The sequence below is a fragment of the Miniopterus natalensis genome, chromosome 9 (assembly GCF_054644295.1).
Source record: "Miniopterus natalensis isolate mMinNat1 chromosome 9, mMinNat1.hap1, whole genome shotgun sequence".
In the NCBI taxonomy this organism is placed as follows: domain Eukaryota; kingdom Metazoa; phylum Chordata; class Mammalia; order Chiroptera; family Miniopteridae; genus Miniopterus; species Miniopterus natalensis.
Genome location: NC_142089.1, coordinates 22,397,947 through 22,417,301, shown reverse-complemented (window position 1 = coordinate 22,417,301; position 19,355 = coordinate 22,397,947).

Sequence of the window (19,355 nt, the reverse complement as noted above, 5' to 3'; positions counted from 1 at the left end):
TTTTGTGTGTTGACTTTTACTTTTTTTGGTGGTGTTTATGGCACAACATTTTAAATTTTGAGGTAGCCCAACTTATCTATTTTTTTCTTTCATCAGTTGTGGTAGGGGTCCAACTTCATTCATTTGCATGTGGATATCCAGTTGTTCTTTTACCATTTGCTGAAATTACTACACGTTGAACCAGGTGTTCAATAGCCCCAGAGTGCTGGATAGAGGGCAGAAAGTCTTCTTGCTACATTTTATGATAGTTCTGGATTTTTAAATTTGCTTTGAATTGGGAAAACAAAGCTAGAATTTTTTCCTTTCTTGCTGTGGGTGACCTAAAGTAATCAATTAACTCTATCTTACATGTTTCAGCTTGTGATATTGTTCTAATCAAGTCCTCAATGCTTCTCTCATCTTCAAGGGGCACATCATCTGGAAGTCAAACAATCATAGCTGACTAACTTCCACAAACAGCAGACCACTAGAATTCCAATAGAATGCCAATCAGGGCTGTCAGTTGCAACAATAGAAGCCAAAAGTGGCATCAGAAGGATTACCTCATAGAAAGGAAGGGAAGACAGGAGAAGCAGGCTTGGAAAATGAACAGAGAGCCATTTGGTCAAAGGAAGCTAGACAGCTTTAATCATCTCTCACAAGAAAAGCATAACTGCAGTACCACCACTGAACACTTGTTGCTGCTAGACTCTTGGCACTGTTGCTGCAGCCCTTAATAATATTGAATCGGGTCTTTGTAAGACTCTAGTGCCCCAGGCATGAGCATCTTATTAGCCAAGTCTTGGGCATTTGGCCCATGGCCTAGAGGATAGGGCAAATACCTGTCTCCCCTCAAACTTCTGTAATACAGTTTGGGCTTCTCCCTCAACTGAGACCCATAAATGGGACCTTCCCTCAAAATAAAAAGGGTGTTCAGGCAGGAGATGGCCAAGGAACAAGGTAAATTACAGAAGTGAATGACAATAGCCAGCATTTATTGAGAGCTATCTACATACAAGTTTTACATGTGTTAACTCTGTTAATGCTTCCAACAGCCATATGAGGTGTGTTCCATTATTATCTTATGTGGTAGACTAAATAATTATACCCAGCCAGGCCGGGCGCGGCTCAGCGGTTGAGCGTCGACCTAGGATCCAGGCGATCGGGGTTCGATTCCCGGTCAGGGCACATGCCCGGGTTGGGGGCTCGATCCCCATTCGGGGGCATGCAGGAGGCTGCTGATCAATGACTCTCTCATCATTGATGTTTCTACCTCTCTCTCCCTCTCCTTTCCTCTCTCTGAAATCAATAAAGATATATATTTAAAAAAAAATAATCCCCAAATATATTTACTTTCTAATCCCCAGAACCTGTGACTATGTCAGAGGGCGACTATTACCTGTTGTATAATAAAGAGCCAGTAGTTTGGACTGTGGCTTCCTAATTTCCCAGTTTTCTGGGCCTGACTTAAATCGACCCTTATTCAATAACCAGCTCCGATCACTACAATTTGTGAGCCCTGTTTGCAGAAGGCTCTGCCAGGTATACTGGCACCAGTCCAAAGCTGATGCCCCCGGCAGGGGTGGTCTTGAAGGTAAAGGGTGCCGTGGACACTGGATACTTCTTTTGGCCCCAGAGTTGGACCCCCCCCGTTATGAGTCTGAGATATAGAGTCTATCACCCTCTACGAAAGCTGAAAGTGCTAAACACTTCCCTTCCCATGTTCGTCACTAGAGCATCCGCATGTGGCCTGGGCTCTGCCATCCGGGCACACCTGCCTGAAAGCTAGCTAGCTAAACTGGCTTCAGGAAGATCAGTTCCTGGCAAAGCAGTGACTGCAGGGGGGGCGACCAGTCCAGTACTCAGTGCTAGTGGTACCACTGACGCAAGCGGCATGTCTAGAGCTTCACAGCCTGGCAGCGATGCCCTTCTCACCAGACCGGTTCTGCAACTTGATATTGGCTGTTTGTCATTGTGTAGCCCAGAATATGCTTCTTCTTGTCCGTCCTCCCATTGATGAGCTAGTTAGCATCTTTTTAATAAAATTTTTTCCTGCTTAAAACACCCAGCAGGTTTGGTTTTTGTTGCAGTTAAGAATCCTGGTGGATATATCACAGAAGACAAATCCTCCCACTTGTGTAGGGTTTTTGCCAGCAAGATTTGCAGTTTAAGGAACACACTTTGCATTAATAGCATATGGCAGTAAGTGATACATGGATTCACTGGTGCTATCATGCATTCTATTTGTGTCAATCAGGATTCTCCAGATGTATATATACATGAACATGACATTTTGGCTCACGTGACTATGGAGGCTGAGATGTCCCACAATCTGCTGTCTATGAGCTGGAGACTCGGGAAACTTGGCGATGTAATTCAGTCCAAGTCCAAAGGCCTTAGAAGCAGGGTTGCTGATTAAATCTCAGTCGGAGGTCCAGAGAAGACAAGATGAGACATCCCAATTCAAGCAGGCAGGAAGCAAAAGGGATGGCTTCCTTCTTCCACTTTTTGTTCTAGTCGGATTGTCAAGGGATTTGATGAGGCCTATGCACATTGGGGAAGGCAATTTACTTTACTGATAACTTTTTCCTTGGTTGTACTTTTAAATTCACTCTTTATTTCAATGTGAAACATACTTAAATTATATTTGATAGCTGATAATAACAATGTCTCTGATGTTTACGGGTGATTATGTAGTTGGTTGCTTCTACTTGTTGGGATTTGTTTTCTTGTGTGGTTAGAGACTTTTACAAAATTCTTGTGAGTCATGTTACTTGAACTTTGTGGGAAATCTTTGTGGCCTGGGTTGAATGGCATTCTTCAAGATAGAATTTGGGTTTGTTTCTTCCAGGTGTCTATAGGTCCTAACAATTCCGAAATACTTAAAATTTTTATCTTGGAGTATTTGGGGCTACACAGGTAAGGTGAATACGTCGATAGGTCAATACATATGAGTGGAGGTGTAGGGTGGAGAATTCTCAGGAGAGACAGTTTTTTGCTTATTTTTTACTTTACTCTGATCCAAGGCTAAGATAAGACAGGCCCACATCCCCACTGTCCCCCTAGTTTGGTAGGCTTGTTTTTTGGGGGGCAGGGCTTAGGGAGGCTAAGCCTTGTCCTGGGATTTTACTTCCTGCTCTGTTCAGGCTCAGGCTCCCTCACCTCCATGGCTCATGAAAATACAGGTACTAGGTCACCAGGGATCCACACATGTCCCTGGGGCAAGTAGGGCTCTCACAATTGTTTACTTCTGTTTTCTCCTACAGATTTCTTACATATCAGCCAAGGTTAGACATGCATTGAAAAAGATTTTCTTCACATTTCATCTAGTTGTGTTTTTTTTTAAAAATAATTGATTAGAGAGAGAGAGAAACATCAGTTTTTTTGTTCCACTTTATTTCTGCATTTATTGGTTGATTCTTGTATGTGCCCTGACCAGGGGATTGAACCTACAACCTTGGTGTAATGGGACTAGGTTCTAACCAATTGAGCTACCCAGCCAGGGCCATCTAATTTTTGTTTTTTTTTAAAGTTCATCTGTACTAGCTTTTCTGTGGATGGTTAATATGTCTTTTTGCATAAACATAGTATCTTTTTAAAATTCACATTTCTTTTAACTATGCAATGCTAAATCTCAGAAAAGAAAGCTAATTTATTGAGATACTTACATTTTCAGTTCATCTAACACATTTTGGAGGCAACTCAGCACTTGGCAAACATGCTGGAGGAAATCTGGAATAATACAATGAGTAACTTTCTGCAGCCTACATTATAGTGCTTCCTATCGACTGGCCTGACACCTGGGGCTTTGGAGCTCACTCACATGGTCACTGCACACCTCCAGTGATTTACCTGTATTTTTACCACCCACTAGGGACCGGGATTCAGATAAGGAGCTTGGTGGCTAGAAGCCACAGAGACATGTCCTGACACCTGCTGGTGGCTAGGGAGCCTTCATCTGCTAAAGAAGGGAACCTTGTCTATGCTCCCCAGTTTGAAAGTTCAACAAGCATTTATTGTTTCATACTTTGTGTCAGATTTTGGAAATAACAGCATGGATACAAAGATGAAACAGAGAAGATTACTGCTCTGGAAGAACTCATAATATCAGGGCATGCTCTTTAGCAGGGGAAGAGAAAGACACATATAGATAACTTAAATATGTTGGGTGGGTGTTATGAAGAGTGTGAAATAATAGAAAGTACATATTGGTCTCTGCCCCCAGTTCCTGGTGAGGAGCTCCTAAAACTCTTGTAATTCCCTAAGTGGTAAGAGCACTAGGAGCATCTTTTGTTCTAATGAGGCAACTCCGGATGGGCTCCTGGGTGGCTCCTGGACAGGCGTTGGTCAGCAGAAAGACCAAGCCATGATTAGAGTTTAGCATTTTCAGTCCCACTCCCAACTCTCAGAGAGGTCATGCCTATGTGAGGAAGCCTCTATAAAATCCCAACAGGATGGGGTTTGGAGATCTTCCAGGGTTGTGAACACATCCACATCCACATCCACAGGGACAGAAGCTCCTGTGCTTGGGACCCTCCCAGACTTCTGCCTGTTCATGTCCTTTATCATATCATTTAATAAACTGGTAAATGTATGACCCTCAGTTCCCTGAGCAACTCTAGCAAATTATTCAAACCCTGAGGAGGGGAACATGGGAACCTCTGATTTGTAAAGTTGGACAGAAGCTGTGGGTAACCTGGGGACCCACTATTTGTGACTGGCATGTGAAGTAGGGGGCAGTCTTGTGGGACTGAGTCCTTAACGTGTGGCATCTGATGCTATTTCCAGGTAGACAGTGTCAGAATTGAGTTAAACTGTAGGACACCCAGCTGGCGCCAGAGAACTGTTTGATGGGGGAGTCATCACTCACATTTGGTGACCAGAATTGTTCGCAGTGACGTGTTTTGTGTGAGTAGTGAAGGGGACACAGAGGAGGTAAATACTGGGGATCCCCCCACAATGTGGTAAGCTCAGAGGGCCACGAAGGAGGCGAGTCTACTCTGCGTCTCTGCACAAGGAACTCTCTTTAGCTCCCAGGTTTACTTTTTTAGTTTCAGCTATAAGCAGAGTAGGGTCTTCCTGCCTCCACTGCAAATGTTTAGGAAAGGAAAATGAATTGGCCCTACCTGAGTCAAATGTCCTTCTTCTCCGGTCCAATCACGGTGACCAATGCTGCTCACCGAATACACATATGACAGTCAAAGTCCCCAGGGAGGGCGTGGGTGGAGCTGTTCTCAGAGAAGCAGAGTCGTGGTGAGCTGAAAGGATACCTGTCCTTACCTTTCTGTAGCACCCAAACCTGAATCAAGCCTACCACCCTCTTAGGTTCTTTGAGCTGGAGAAAAAAAGCCACACCAACATCTGTAGAAATTTTAATTGAAACATCCAAATCGGAAAAGATCCTTTAAGCCTCATGATTGGGGGGTGGGGGGGTCGGGAATGGTGCCTGGTGGGGGTAGCATTTAGAAGAGTACTGATTTGCTGGTCCCAAAGGTGCATGATCTCGGTGAAGTCACCGCAGTCCAGGGACAGGCTCTGAATTTTGGAAGCTTAGAAACACGAGCTTGTCAGTATCTCAGAACTCACATGGTTCACATGAATGAGCTTCTCAAGCAACTGATGTACAACTCCTAAATAAGAATTTATTCATTTACAAAAAATATTCATGTCAGCCCTCCTCAGATCTATTTTGCAAATACCTTTCTGAACCCCGTCTCAAGGCCACGCCCCATGCTGGGTGCTGGGGACACACAGCTGCATAAGATACAGGTTTTGCTCCCTAACTTAATATGTGTCAGGTGTGGGCAGACACCTTCACTATCTGAAATTACACAGCTTCGGAAGCCAGATCATAAGTAGGAAGCAGCTTGCTGAGGATGAAATAAGAACAAGGGAGGCTGGTTGGAGGGTGGGAATGGTCAGTTGTATCTCTGACAGCCTGGGTCCAGCTTTATTTGGTGGGGAGAACTGGATACTGCGGGTGACCTGGCACAGTTCTGTGACCCTTGTCTGTGCGGTTCTGTGACCAAGAACTGCCATTGCTTGGACTTCTGTGGCTGCCCATAGCCCTTTTGATTAGGGGTCAAAAAGAAGTCTACCTTCTTTCTGTAGACATTTCCATCTCCTGGGAAAGCCCAGCCTCCAGTTCTAGGGGCTGAATGGCGGCATTCACCTTGGGTTCCATCCATTTTGCCTTGACCTTACTGTGACAGCAGGGACAGGACCTGCTTTCCTTAGTTTCTCTCTTCCTCAGGGGCCCTCACTCAGTCACCCTGTGAATCTGTGCCTTTCTGATTGGGTTCTGGACACCCCCTTGTGAACCTCTACATTACTTAGTCATTTTCTCTCCTCCCAGCTGTTTTTTCAAACATTTGACAAATTCCTTCAACCTTCCACCCATCCTCTATCCCTCTAACTTCTAGCAGGTGACCTTGCCACCTACCTTAGCTAGAAAATAGGGGTGGGGTACGCCTCCCTCATATGTAAGTTTGAGCTCCCTATAAATGTCTCAGCTGCCCCTCTCTAATGCTTTGGAGCATCTTCCAGGCCCCCTTGCCCCCTGCCCCTTCATCTCACTTGGTCTGTCCCCCCCAGTTTTCATCTACTTTTATGGCATCCAAGTCTTGCCTTCCTGCTCAATTTCAGTGATGATGCACACTGAATTGTGTCCCCCCCCCCCCCAAACCCAGTTCATATGTTGAAGCCCCAACCCCCAATGTGATGGTATTTGGAGACAATGTCTCTAGGAAATAATTAGGTCTTGGGGGTGGGGGTGGGGGTGGAGCCTCTAACTCCCATCAGTGCTACCCCCTTAACATCTTTTGAATCTGTCCCTTCCTCTCTGGCAAAAAACATATTTTTTGGTGTACAGCAGAATTTTAGTAACTAGTTTATGTGTGCCATGAGATGAAAACAGTTAAAAACCACTGCAGTAGAGCATCGGGTCCGGGCCATGTTAATCTCTTCATCCTTAGGGCTTAACACAGGTGAGTTATTCTCCAAATGCACTGAATGAATGATCAGAAACCGGTTCGGCCTGGTGAAATCAGACATTTCACCAGGGCCCAACATACACCCAGCTTAGCGGAGGAAGCCTGGGGCTTGTGACTAAACCCCCGCTGAGAGTCACCCAGTCACTCACCCAGGTGCGCAGTCCCAGGCCTGGCTTTCTACCAGGGCACACCGGCTAAGTAGCAGAGACCACCCTGCTAAGGTCTTTCCCGGAGAGCGGAGAAGGGAAGGCAGAAGGCCCCCGCAGGGATCAGGAGGGTAGGACTTGTTGGAGTTCAGTGTCAGGGCCGCGGAGAAGGAGCAGATGGGCCGGCCCGGGCTGCCTGGCTCAGTCCCAGGAAGGCAAAGGGGAGGACTCATTCATCCAGGGCCAGCCCAGGAGCGACACTGTGGAGCCGGCTTGTCCTGCCCAGGCCCAGGCCCAGGCTCAGGCCCAGGCTCAGGACTGGGAGGGGATTTCCTCAGGCGCCCTCCCCCAGTGCAGGGCTGCTGGGAGCCTGCCCCACAGAGTTAGTGCGGGGAGGGGCCAAGGAGCACCATTCGGGAGAGCACTTCGGGGCAGTAGAGTCAGCCCCTTGGCCCAGGACGCCTGGAACCCGGGGAGCGGCCTGTCGGGCCTGGGAGCCCGCCCCGGCCCCCCGAGGGAAGGAGGTGAGCTGCGGGAGCCGGGCGGGGAGCCCCTCCTCGGGCCCAAGGGGGTTGGAGGCAGGAAGCCTGCGGGCGGTGCGGGAAGGAGACTGCACCTTGTTCCCTTGGCAACCTCCCTTCCGGAGTAGCCTTCAGGGGTGGCCGCTTGGGATCTTGCAACTTTCTTTTCAGAGGTGGCGGCATGTTTGGCCAGGAGTCAGGGGCTGTTTCTTGGCTTCTCCCCCAGGGACACGGTGGGGTACCAGGTGCTGCTCTCCCCCTTCTCTGCCCTGGCAGTCACTGGCCTTGTCCTTTCCCTCATCACTTCTCCCCAGTAATGTCCCGTCCTCCCTCCTGCCGTCCAGTGTCTCTCTCCCTGCGCCTGAGCCAGCCCCAGCCCCCCCCCCCCCCCCCCCCCGTGTGGCCCGCTGCCCCCGCCCCGGGCACTGGAGCCCAGGCCAGGGGAGACCATCCAGCTTCCTCCTGCGAGGTGCCTCCCTCCTGTTACCTTTTTCCTCCTTCCTGGTGTGGGGTTTTCGAGGGATTTCAGTTGTCCATGATTTTTTTTATTATTCACTTGTTTACCATTGTTTGAACATGTATCTGGATTTCCTGGGGGCGGAAAAACACACACAATGTTTGCTCTTCCGGCGAATAAGAAAGCTGTAATTTATTTCGCAGACATTCAATGATCATTTGAAAGCTGGTGGGCAGTGTGGCACAGAGGAAATTATTTGGGAACCGTGGAGACACTTGGTTTCATATCCCACCTGTCCCGTCCTCTTCTTGAGCCTCAGTATCGTCATCAGTAAAATGGTATTGCTATGAAAGGACGGGAGACAGTGCGTGTCAAGCCCCCACCCCGGTGCCAGGCACACAGTGAAGCCTCCATGGACACCTGTGCTCTTTCCCCCTTTGGTCCCTTTCCTGCCACATCCCCCTAACTGCCACCTCCCCCTCTCTAGGCTTGTAAAGACTACAAGACAACCTCTGGCCTCAAAAGTACTTGAAAGTAAACACAGAACTGGGCAGTGGAGAGGCAGGCCGAGAAGGGGTGGGTTGGGCTGAATGGGGAAGGCGGCCTGCGCCTTTGAGGTAAGAAGGCGGCCCAGGGATGGAACCTGGACCCGGACCGACCGGAGCTGGAGGGAGATGTCCCCAGCAGGCTCTCCTGTGTTTCTGAATCTGCACGCTCACACCGAGCAAGTAATGGGAACTACCAGTTCCTGAAACCAACTCTGCTTTTTAATGCATTATCTCATTTAATCATAACCTGGTTATGATTTTATTAAAATGAAAATACAAACAGGCTAAAGGATTTGCCTAAGGCCACGTGGCTAATCAGTCTCTTTTTCAGAAAGAACAAAAGGACATCATTCCCCAGCTTCCTAGACACCAGCTTCTTCCTTCCTGTGTATCCCCTGCTCTGGACTTGTCATCCGAGTGGGGAGGAGCACACTCCTTCCCTGATTGGTTCGTTCGTTCATTCATTCATTCATTCATTCATTCATTCATTCATTCATTCATTCATACATCGTTCATTCTTTCAAGTGCACTGTTGGTCCCAAGAGGGCAGGCAGTGTCTGTTGGTTCACAGCTGTGTAACCAGCAACTCGTATGTCCCTAATACAGAAATGTTTGACGAATCCTTAGTGAGTAAATGAGTCCAGCAAACATTTATTGATGCTTTCCATAGCCTGGCTCCATAATAGGGATTTGGAGATGAATAAATCAGAAGTCCTATCCTCAGGGGACTCACAGCCTTGCAGAGGAGACGATGATAATACCCAGAAGACAATAGTACCCTAAAACAGGGACAGAGGGTGTTGAAGGAATTAGGAGGGGCGTTTAATTCTCATGTCTGCGGTGTCCTCCACTGTATCCAGTGCCTCGCACAATGGCAGGCTCATAGTGGATGCTCAATATGGCTTTGCAGAGGAGGTGGTTAGGATAGTCTTGAAGGGGGTGTTAAGACTTCACCAGGAAAACAAATTGGGGAAGGAAAATATTCTAGCAGAGGGAGATGCTCATGAAAAGGCTTAGTGGACAGAGGGAGCTGGAATTGCTGGGGGCTCAGTATGGCAAAAGTGTAGGGTATATACGGAGGAATGGCAAGAAATGAGAGTGAATAAATAGGCAGAGCTCAGGGCATTGTGTTTCTTGTTGGAACCTAGATTTTATACCAAGGACACTGGGTAACTATTGAAGGGATTTAGTGAAGGGAGGACACCATCTGATTTGTATTTCAGAAGTGTGGCTGATGCATGGGGGTCGGGGAGATGACACCAAGGTCTCCAGGCCTGATGGGGTTCCTACCTGAGAAAATGTCTTCCTTTTTAGGACTTAGTTTTTAAGACTTCACAATGGTTCATGAAGGGCCTCCTGACTGGTCCTGTGTCCTGACCTATGGGTGCTTTGCCCTCAGCTGTACACTGGGGTTATACTTAATCTGTTCTTCCTAATAAAAGTACTGAGATTTATTAATGATTTACATTTGTATAATCTGGAGCAAATTCAGGGATATACTGTTTGCTAATCTGCAATCCTTTGTGCTTTTTTTCTTTTTTTTGGTTGTCAAATGATCTTCAATTGAAATATTTTCCTTTGTGGTTCTTAACTAGCTGGACATTCTTCTGCACCACTGTTGACTGCAGCCCAGACTGGGCCATTCCCAGGATCTCTTTAACGGTTCCAGAAAGTTCTCTAGCTAAAGATCGGTGCCACATCTGTAGGGCAGTGTTGACAGTCTCATCAAAAGTGATATTCCCGTGGTGCTTAATGTTTTTTGCTTCTTTCTCTCTCTTGGCTTTGCCGATCAGGGCAGAGGCAGAAGGTACTATTTCAGTCTGGGTCTGTCTGTACTGCACGGTACAGATCTTGGGGGCCATGGCAGACGTGGCACCGACTTCCCCACCGGTGCACCTCAGGTATAAGACTTTGGTTTCCTTGGGATGAAACTTTGGTGGCATAGTGGAGGGGCTGGTGTCAGATGAACCCAGATTCCAGAGGACCAAAAAAGTTTCACCTATGCCTCCTCCAGGCCCAAAGCCCAAAGCCCAAAGCCCAAAGCCCAAAGCCATGCTTTCTTAAGGAAAAGAGAAAAAGATGGAGTTGTAGATGGGACACCAGAAATGATCAGAGCTCTGAATGTATCCTTGGAGTTTGTGCCCAATATGCCAGTGGCCTTGGAACTGGGGGAACGTGGACACGGATAGCTTTTAAGGGAATCAGTTTCCAGATCCTCAAATTCCATAGGTACTCTTTCCTGAAAACAGTCTGCCTGCCTGGATTCTTTTAAATTCTCCTTTCAACTCTGCTCCCATTGTTTCCCATCTCTGGCTTTACTAGATCCCCCCTGAATCTTTTTATGGTTGAGTTGCTTGGGGATATAAAAACCAAAAGGATAACTGGAGAATGCCCATTTCCAGAGAGGGTGAGCCAAGAGAGCAGGTAAAATAAACTGAAGGGGTGGCGCCTTACTGCAGACTCACAGTATTTATTTTTTCACAAACAAAAAATACTTGTTTAATGCTAGTTATGTGCCAGACACTGTTCGATAGGCTTTAGGGATTAATAAACTCATTTAATACTCATATCAGCTCTATAAAGTAGATACTTATGTCCTTCTTTTACAGACAGGGCTCTCAGAGGTTTAATAAGTTGCCCGAGGCCATAGAGCTATTTCATGGCAAAATCAGGGTTTGAAGTCTTGTGCCTTTCCATTGGAGTGTGTGCTCTGAGACATTACGCTACAGTGCTTTACACAGAAATGCTTTAGCTCTTTACCTATGTATTATAAAATTAGAACTGGGACCTGAGCTGGTTGTCATGGGGATGCAAATGAACTCATTTATAGAAATTTTAAAAAATGAAGGTGGATTTTACTACCGGCAGAAAATTATGCTGGTTTGGCTGATTGGTTTGACATGAGGACTTGCTTTGACAGTTGATTATATGGTAGACAAGTTCCATAAACTGAACAAGCTAAATCTGTAGCTTTAAGGTTTGGATGAAGATCTATCTAAAGCATGTCTCTAATGAAGACTATGCCAGAAAATTTCACCTTGGAACCTATTATTACTTGTGAAAAATAATTTTAGTTATTAACTTAAAAATGTGTGAGAGGGTCATAGTTTTTTCAAAATTCTTATGGGGACTCATGAGCAAAAAATGGGAAGACTTCTGGTGTATGGCACATGTAAACATCACTGGCCATGTGCATCATAGTGGGGACGAGGATTCTGGTTGGACGGTCGGGTGAGGTGAAGTGTCTTGTCTTGTCCATACGTGAGCAGGGGCAGAGCAGGAGCGAGAACCAGGGTGTTCTGATGGCTGTCGTTCCAGTGCTCTTTCTATTACTCCGCACTGCCTTCTTCCTTCACTCTCCCTTTACCTGCTGGTTTATTAGGGAGGCCTTCCTAGGGGGTGCTGTTGGTTAAGAAGGAGCTGGCCTTGTGGGAACGTGGGGGGTGCGTGAGGGATGGAGAAAGGGTTAGGTAGAGGGAACAGCAAGTACAAAGACCCTGAGGCAGGAGAGAGCTTGGTGTCCTGGGACAGAAAGGGGGCCCTGTGGTGACAGCACAGGGATGTTGGGGGACAGTGGCAGAATTCCATGAAGAAGGCAGGAGCTAGGTCATGCAGGACCTTATCAGCCATAGTAAGGATCCTGTATTTATCTGGAAGACAGTGGGAAACCATTGAAGGGTTTTAAGCAGAGAGTTGATATATTCTGATTGATGGTTGTGTTTTTGTTTTGTTTTGGAGGGGGGCAGGAGTGGACACAGGTGGGGACTAACTGCAACCTATTTTATGGAGGGCTACGAAGATGAACAGTGTTAATGGGAAGGCAGAATGGTATGGGATGTCATTCTGTCTTCTAGTTCTGATGAGGTGTGTTGGTAGCTATTGTTATGTAACAAATTACCCCAAAATATAGTAGCTTAAAACAACCACCATTTTATTTTGTCATGATTCTGTGAGTCTGGAATTTGGGCAGTTCAGCTGAGTAGTTCTGCTCCATGTGGTGTCAGCTGGGGTCAACGTCACTTGGCTGGACAGATGGTTCCCAAATTACGATAGTTTGACTCACGAATTTTTGACTTTACAATGGTGAGAAAGTGATGTGCATTCAGTAGAAACTGTACTTTGAATTTTGATCTTTTCCCTTCGGCTAGAATATGCAGTACGATCCTCTCTTGTGATACTGGGCAGTGGCAGTGAGACGAGATTGCCAAACTGTAGGCTAATGTAAGTGTTCTGAGCACATTTAAGGCTAGGCGAAGCTATGACGTTTGGTAGGTCAGGTGTATTAAATGCATTTTCAGCTTATGATATTTTCAACTTATGATGGATTTATCAGGATGTAACCCTATCATAAATCAAGAAGCATCTGTATTCTGTTGGTGGATGAGCTGGGCTGGAAAGTCCAGGACGGCTTGACTCATAGATCTGGCATATTGGTGTTCTTCTATGTGGCTTCTCTCCATGTGAGTAGCTTGGGCTTCCTCACAGCATGGTGGCCTCAGGGTAGTCAACCTTTCTTATATGGTGTCAGGCTTCACAGAGGGAGCATTCCAAGAGGAACAAAAGTGGGCCTGAAGATCTTTTAAGGCCTTACCTTGAGAGGTACCCAGCACTACTTCTGCCACATATTATTGGTCAAAACCAGCCATGGGGCTGGCCCAGATTCAAAGAGAGGGGGAGCAAACCCCACCTCTGAATGGGAGGAATGGCAAACAACATCCTCCGTCTTTAATCTACCGCACAGGGCTTCTGGGGACTGAGTAACCGTAACCACCCTGATGATGCTGACCCACTTTTAAATTTAAATCACAGTATACTGTGTTGGGACAATTTATAAGTCTTTCTTTATTCCCCACTGGAGAGGGAGGGCCTGGGGGAAGGAGGGTTTTGTTTTTTTGTTTTTTCCCTTGTGTTTCCAGAGACTACCATATATTAGGCATTCAGGATATGCTTGTCCAATGAATGAGCACATCACTGGTTATCAAGCTGTGATATACATAAGAATCTGCTGGGGAGTTGTTGAAAAAGCATGTAGATTCCTGGGCAAGACCCCAGCCCAGACCCTCTGACTCCAATCCAGATTGGAATCCAAATCTCTTGGCAGGAGCTTTTAGTCTTGGCTGTCCATTAAAAAAAAAAAAGTAGTGGAAAGTTAATTATATTGTAACTCTAAATAAAGATTGAGTTCTGTTTTTATGGAAAAAAACCACCACCAAAACCTGTGCCCAGGCCCTAGCTCCAGAGGCTCTGATTCCATTGACCTGGGCTGAGCTCAGGCATCAATGCTTTTGTACAGTTTCCTCAGACAATTCTGACATGTAGCCAAGCTTAACAACCACTGCCTTTGGACTGGAACCAGCCATCTTCACCTGACGTCCTCAGATGATTCTGATGCAGGTGCTCAATGACAGGGTGACCAGCTGTTCTCAGTTTGCCCAAATCCCACATCCCAAGAAATCCATAGTCATGTGCAAACCAGCATAGTTGGTTACTATCGATGGACCACTATTCAAGAAACATTGTGGATGAGGCAATGAAAGCCTTTTTGAAAAATACCTATGAATATCTAATGAAAGCAAAGATTCTTCTTTCTTAAGGGACTGATATAGTATCATAATACTATCAGAAAAAAGTCAACTCCTTTAATTAGGGAGGAGATGGCTTGGGGTCAGGGTTTTCCTTCAGCCCTGTGCTCCAGTGTGCTAGGTCTGTTAAACTAGTTCAATAGTGTGTCCATCTTTGGGAATTCTTCCAGACTGTATTCGTCAGTGTACATAAGGCAGCTTTGAGAGCCTGACCACCGTCAATGAGAATCATGTGTTGAGGATGCTGTTAATATACAGGATGAGGTTCTGTGTCTCTACACCAGTGTGCATTATTATTACTATTTTTCATATTATAATAGGATACAAAAATATATGTAATATTTTAAATGGCTCTGTGGGAAGGCATTGTGGTGTAGTGGAAAGCCCAGGATTTGGCCTCAGAAAAATGGGTTAGTGCCACAGCTTTGCTGTGATTTGGTATGTAATCATGGGTGCCTCTTTTCACCTTAGTTCATCTGTAAAGTGAGAGTAATAATGACATCTTCTTCACAGGGCAGCTGAGAGGATGCACTAAAATAGTATAAATGAAGCTCTGGCTGGGTAGCTCAGTTGGTTGGAGCATCGCCCCACGACGCCAATGTTGCGGGTTTGATCCCCAGTCAGGGTACATACAAGAAGCACCAGTGATGCATAAGTAAGTGGAGGAACAAATTGATGTTTCTCCTGCTCTCCCTCCCTTCCCTTCTCTCTCTCTCAAATCAACTAAAAAAAAAAAAAAGTCTAAATGAAAGTAGTTCCATAGACTGGGAAGAGGAGGTATTGTGATTTTCTTAGAATGGGAGAGACACAAAGACATTCTGCTGCGAGGCCCTGCACATGGCCAAGGCCCCGGTCCCTCCACCCTGACCCACAGCCACGGTTGTGGGACTCCGGGGAAGCTTTTACCATGCAGTGGGCATGCAGAGGCCTTAGGAAGCAGAGTGGCCCTACCTGAGGTGCCCGCACAATGGAGCCAAGGGTGCTTTGCTTGAGGAAGAAGGAAAACTTTTGGAAGAGAGGGTATTTTTTATTTTTAAATCTTTTGCCTATTTATTCCAAGTGTATCCTCAGAAGCGTAGCAAAAAGAAACCGCCACAGCCACAACCCCATAATACTGAAAAGCTGGTTCTTCATTTCTGTAGCTAAAAAAGCACTCTTTTAGGCTATAACCACGAGACTGCTGCAGGCCCCTGCAGCAGGGCCTAATGACGGTTTGCAGTGTGATGAAGGAGGCTGTTAATCTTCGTGGCCCACAAGCCCAATACGTGGCCTCTCCAGTTACTCACGTTGCCTAGCAACGCCACCAAAAGCCTCCTCGCCAGGCCCAGCTGGGCAGCAATTGGGAATACCCAGTACAGCCTGCTGCCAGCCTCCTGGGCTCCCCGGCCACATCAAGGCTGCACTCGGCCCTGGCAGGGGCGGCCTGGTACCAATGAGTGGGTGGGGCCAGCTGTTTGAAGAAAACAACTCAGATACTTAGAACCCACTTGTTTGAATGCAGCTAGAAAAGCAGCACAAGCCAATGATCAAACCTCTCTTCTGCCAAAGAGGAGTTGTCTAGAGTGGTGGCCTTGCCAGTGCTCTCCTGGGTGAGGTGAAGAAGGGAAGGTGAGCTGGAATTAGCCCTTTGGGTTCTCAGAGAGACAAGTCCCTTCCTTTCCTGGATGCCTGTCTCCATGTTGACTCCCTGTGGCAGTGGTGGGAGTGGTGGGGATTCCCAGCCCCATCCTCAGGGCTGGTGACCTGCCAGTTCTGCAGGAGTTGAAAAGATTCAGAAAAATAAATCAGTTGACAGTGCCAGTGATAAACATGAAAGGAAAGTGAAGAGGACTGAGAAAGGGATTTTTTTTTTTCTTTTTTCCACAAAGAGAAGTTTTGGATAAATTGGCATGGAACATCAAGTTCGGTGGTGTGTAGGATTTCTGACATCCAGAGATCCATCTTGTGTGCACCATAGGTACACGGAAAATGCACTGGCTACTGGTTTTAGTGAGTTCATCAATGAAAAATGAAAGGAGGTACCACTAACCAAGTTTTCTTTTTCGTCTTCTTCTTTGGGATCTCGGGTGCAAAGTGTTGAATGTGGTTAATACTCCTCACACAACAAATTTTATAAATAACTTTATTTTTGCATTTATAGAATCATTTAGGGTCTGAAATGGAATCACTTAAAACTTTGTGGCTGTAATTTACAGTGTAATTTTAGGAGACACTGTGTGGGATTTAGTGAATGAGGACACTTGAAGGGTCTTTGGAAAAATCCCTTGCTGATGTCAAGGGCCTCCTGTGAAGATCTCTTTATGGAAATGTATATTTCTACAGATTAAAAAAATGGCAGGCAACTGTTCTGGGTAAATGAGCACAGCCCTGCCCTTCCCAATCCTTGGCCAACACGCCCACTGTGATTCACAATGCAAGCAATGCTGCTACCAGATAAGGTCAGGGGTACGGAACTTCTCGCCACTTTTCCTCTTCTGAGGACTAGCTGGCCATGGAAGGAAGGTCTTTGGTTTTTGGGGTGCAGGGGGAACATCTCCATTTTTAACCTGAAGGCGATGGGTCTTTTGTACCCCTCCAGAGACATGCTTTCTAATGTTGACGTAAGAAATGTCCAAACCTGTAGAGAATTTTTATGAGTGTATTTGAGTCAAACTAATGGCAATTTCTGGGAAGCAAAAGCTCAATGAATTGAGAAAATGCTCAGGAGAATGGCAGTTTTGCAGCTTACTGCATGCATTGGAATCAAAGGGGGAAGCAAGGGGGTTACATGGAATTCACTGGTGGTAGATGAAGCGGGTAAGAGAAAGCAAAGCGGGGAAATCTCTGGGGCTGAATAAAAAGTAACACAGAGAGACACTACTCCTTTTACACTGGTGGGTAGAGGACAGTTAACATTTCCAGCGTGTAGAGCTGGTATGTGGAAACCAGGTAACAATGAGGGCTCTGTGGTCCTGCTCTGTGCAGGTGGGTGTGCCCTGAGGGGTCTGGAAAAGGCGGTGACTCTGACATTTCAAAGGTATGTTATCTTATTCAAAAAGACAATACACAGGCTCACTGAAGGTAAAGATGGGCTTTTGTCAAGGAAGCTACATGCCTAGGATGTGACTGCCTCATGACCTGCTTTTAGTTGGGAATTTTTATGTTCAGACCATCCTGTGAGATCACTTTCAGTCTCTGAGTTTGTAAGGCTCACCATGCAGGTGTCCCCTGAGCTTGTCAGGTTTAGTATGTGGCTCTTTTTTTGTCTACACTAACAGTTTACCCAAGTTGTTTCCTACTGGTAGAATGAGAATGTTTTGATCTGTGTGTGTGTGATTTCATATATATATTATTTTAAAAATATATGTTTTTATTGATTTTAGAGAGAGAGGAAGGGAGAGAAAGAGAAAAACATCAATCAGCTGCCTCCTGCACGCCCCCTACTGGGGATCGAGCCTGCAACCCGGGCAAGTGCCCTGACCCGGAATCGAACCTGGGACCTCTTGGTGCACAGGACTACGCTCAACCAACTAAGCCACGCTGGCTGGGCAGATTTCATATTTTTTAATCTTATTTTTACTTATTTTTAATTTAAAAATTTTTCAACTACAGTTGACATTCATTACTGTTTTATATTAGTTTCAGGCATACAGCACAGTGATTAGACACTTATGTAATCTACAGAGTGGTCCCCCTCCATGTATGTGTGTCATTTCAACAAAGCGTCGGCAGCCACCTGCTGCAGATAGAGGTAGCGGGTGAAGCATAACATCAAGCCAACATTAAAGAAGCTCGAGAAACCTGCATGACCTTTGCTTAGTGAGTAAGAAAGCACAGTCAGTGCCATAAATAATTCCACTCAATGAGTAACACTGCAATGAGAGTGGCCAAGTAAATAATTTGATAGCTGTGGATGCTTTATAACAATGTGATTCTATAATGTGTTGTAATCACGGCTGACTTGTTTTGAGACTCCTGCTCTATTCAGTTGGGCCTCCAAAAATTCCAGTACTCTGAAGTCTGCTTCCAGATACTCCATCCCAACCTTGACCTACAGAGGCCACTTCCATGCAGGCACAAAGTGAATGACATGACCTTAGTTTAGACTTGCTTTGTGAGACCCTAGTGTGCCCGTGGGTCGATTTCAGCACAGTATCAGGAAGAACTACCTAAGAATTAGAAGTGTCAGAAAATGCAACAACTCAGTTAAAGCAGATTCAGGTTCTTGGTAAACTTTCACTACTTTCAATAGCACAGCACAGAACGTCTTCAAAATACAGGTTTGTGTACTCACTCAAATTCATCTGTAGGATAGATTTCTGGGAGCAGAATGGTTTTGTGGAAAGGCATATGCTTTTCCTAATTCACAGATACTGCCCCCTTGCCTTCCCAAAAGGCTGCATCAACTCCTACCCCATAAACCGCACCCATTTATTTCCACACAGCCTCCTATGGATCAGTCTTTTTCATTGTTGCCAAACTGATTAGTCATGTTTCCAGGGTGGTAAGTTGTGCTCAGAAATTCGGGTGTGGGAGCAGAAGGTAAACAGCAGTGGGAAGGATGGCATGTCAGGGACTAGAAGCGGCACCCGTGAGCATCCAGCACCAGATGTCGGAGATCAGATGGAGCAGGGTGCTCCTGTTCTCGGGGAGCAGGGCACACAGGCAGGTATGGAAGTCAGAGTGGGGCAGTGATTGACTGAGAAGAGAGGTAAAGACAAAAGGCCGCGATCGCTACCAATGCGCTCATCTGTCGCTAGAGCCTAAATGAGCTAGAACTACACATTAGATCCCTTTACTGGAGATGCTGGGAAGAAGGCAGACACGCAGTGAGTCTCTGCGAAACCGAACGGGTCAGGTATCTTTGCAGCCCCGGAAATATTTTCCAGTAAAATACTTAAAATGGTGGGCCTGAAGTTGTGAAATTTCTGGAAAACTTGAGCCTGGAGAAAAGAGAAAATTGGGGTAGAGGGAGGGGGGATGTAATCCTCTTTTTCTAGCTCCCATTATATCTATAGAGTTGTATTGTTAACAATGTGGAATTTTATTTCCTCATAACATGATCATGTATGGTACTTACATTTACAATAGAGCTTATTAATACAATGTGAATCATCTCTAATCGAATTTATTTTTTAAATGCTTTAACAT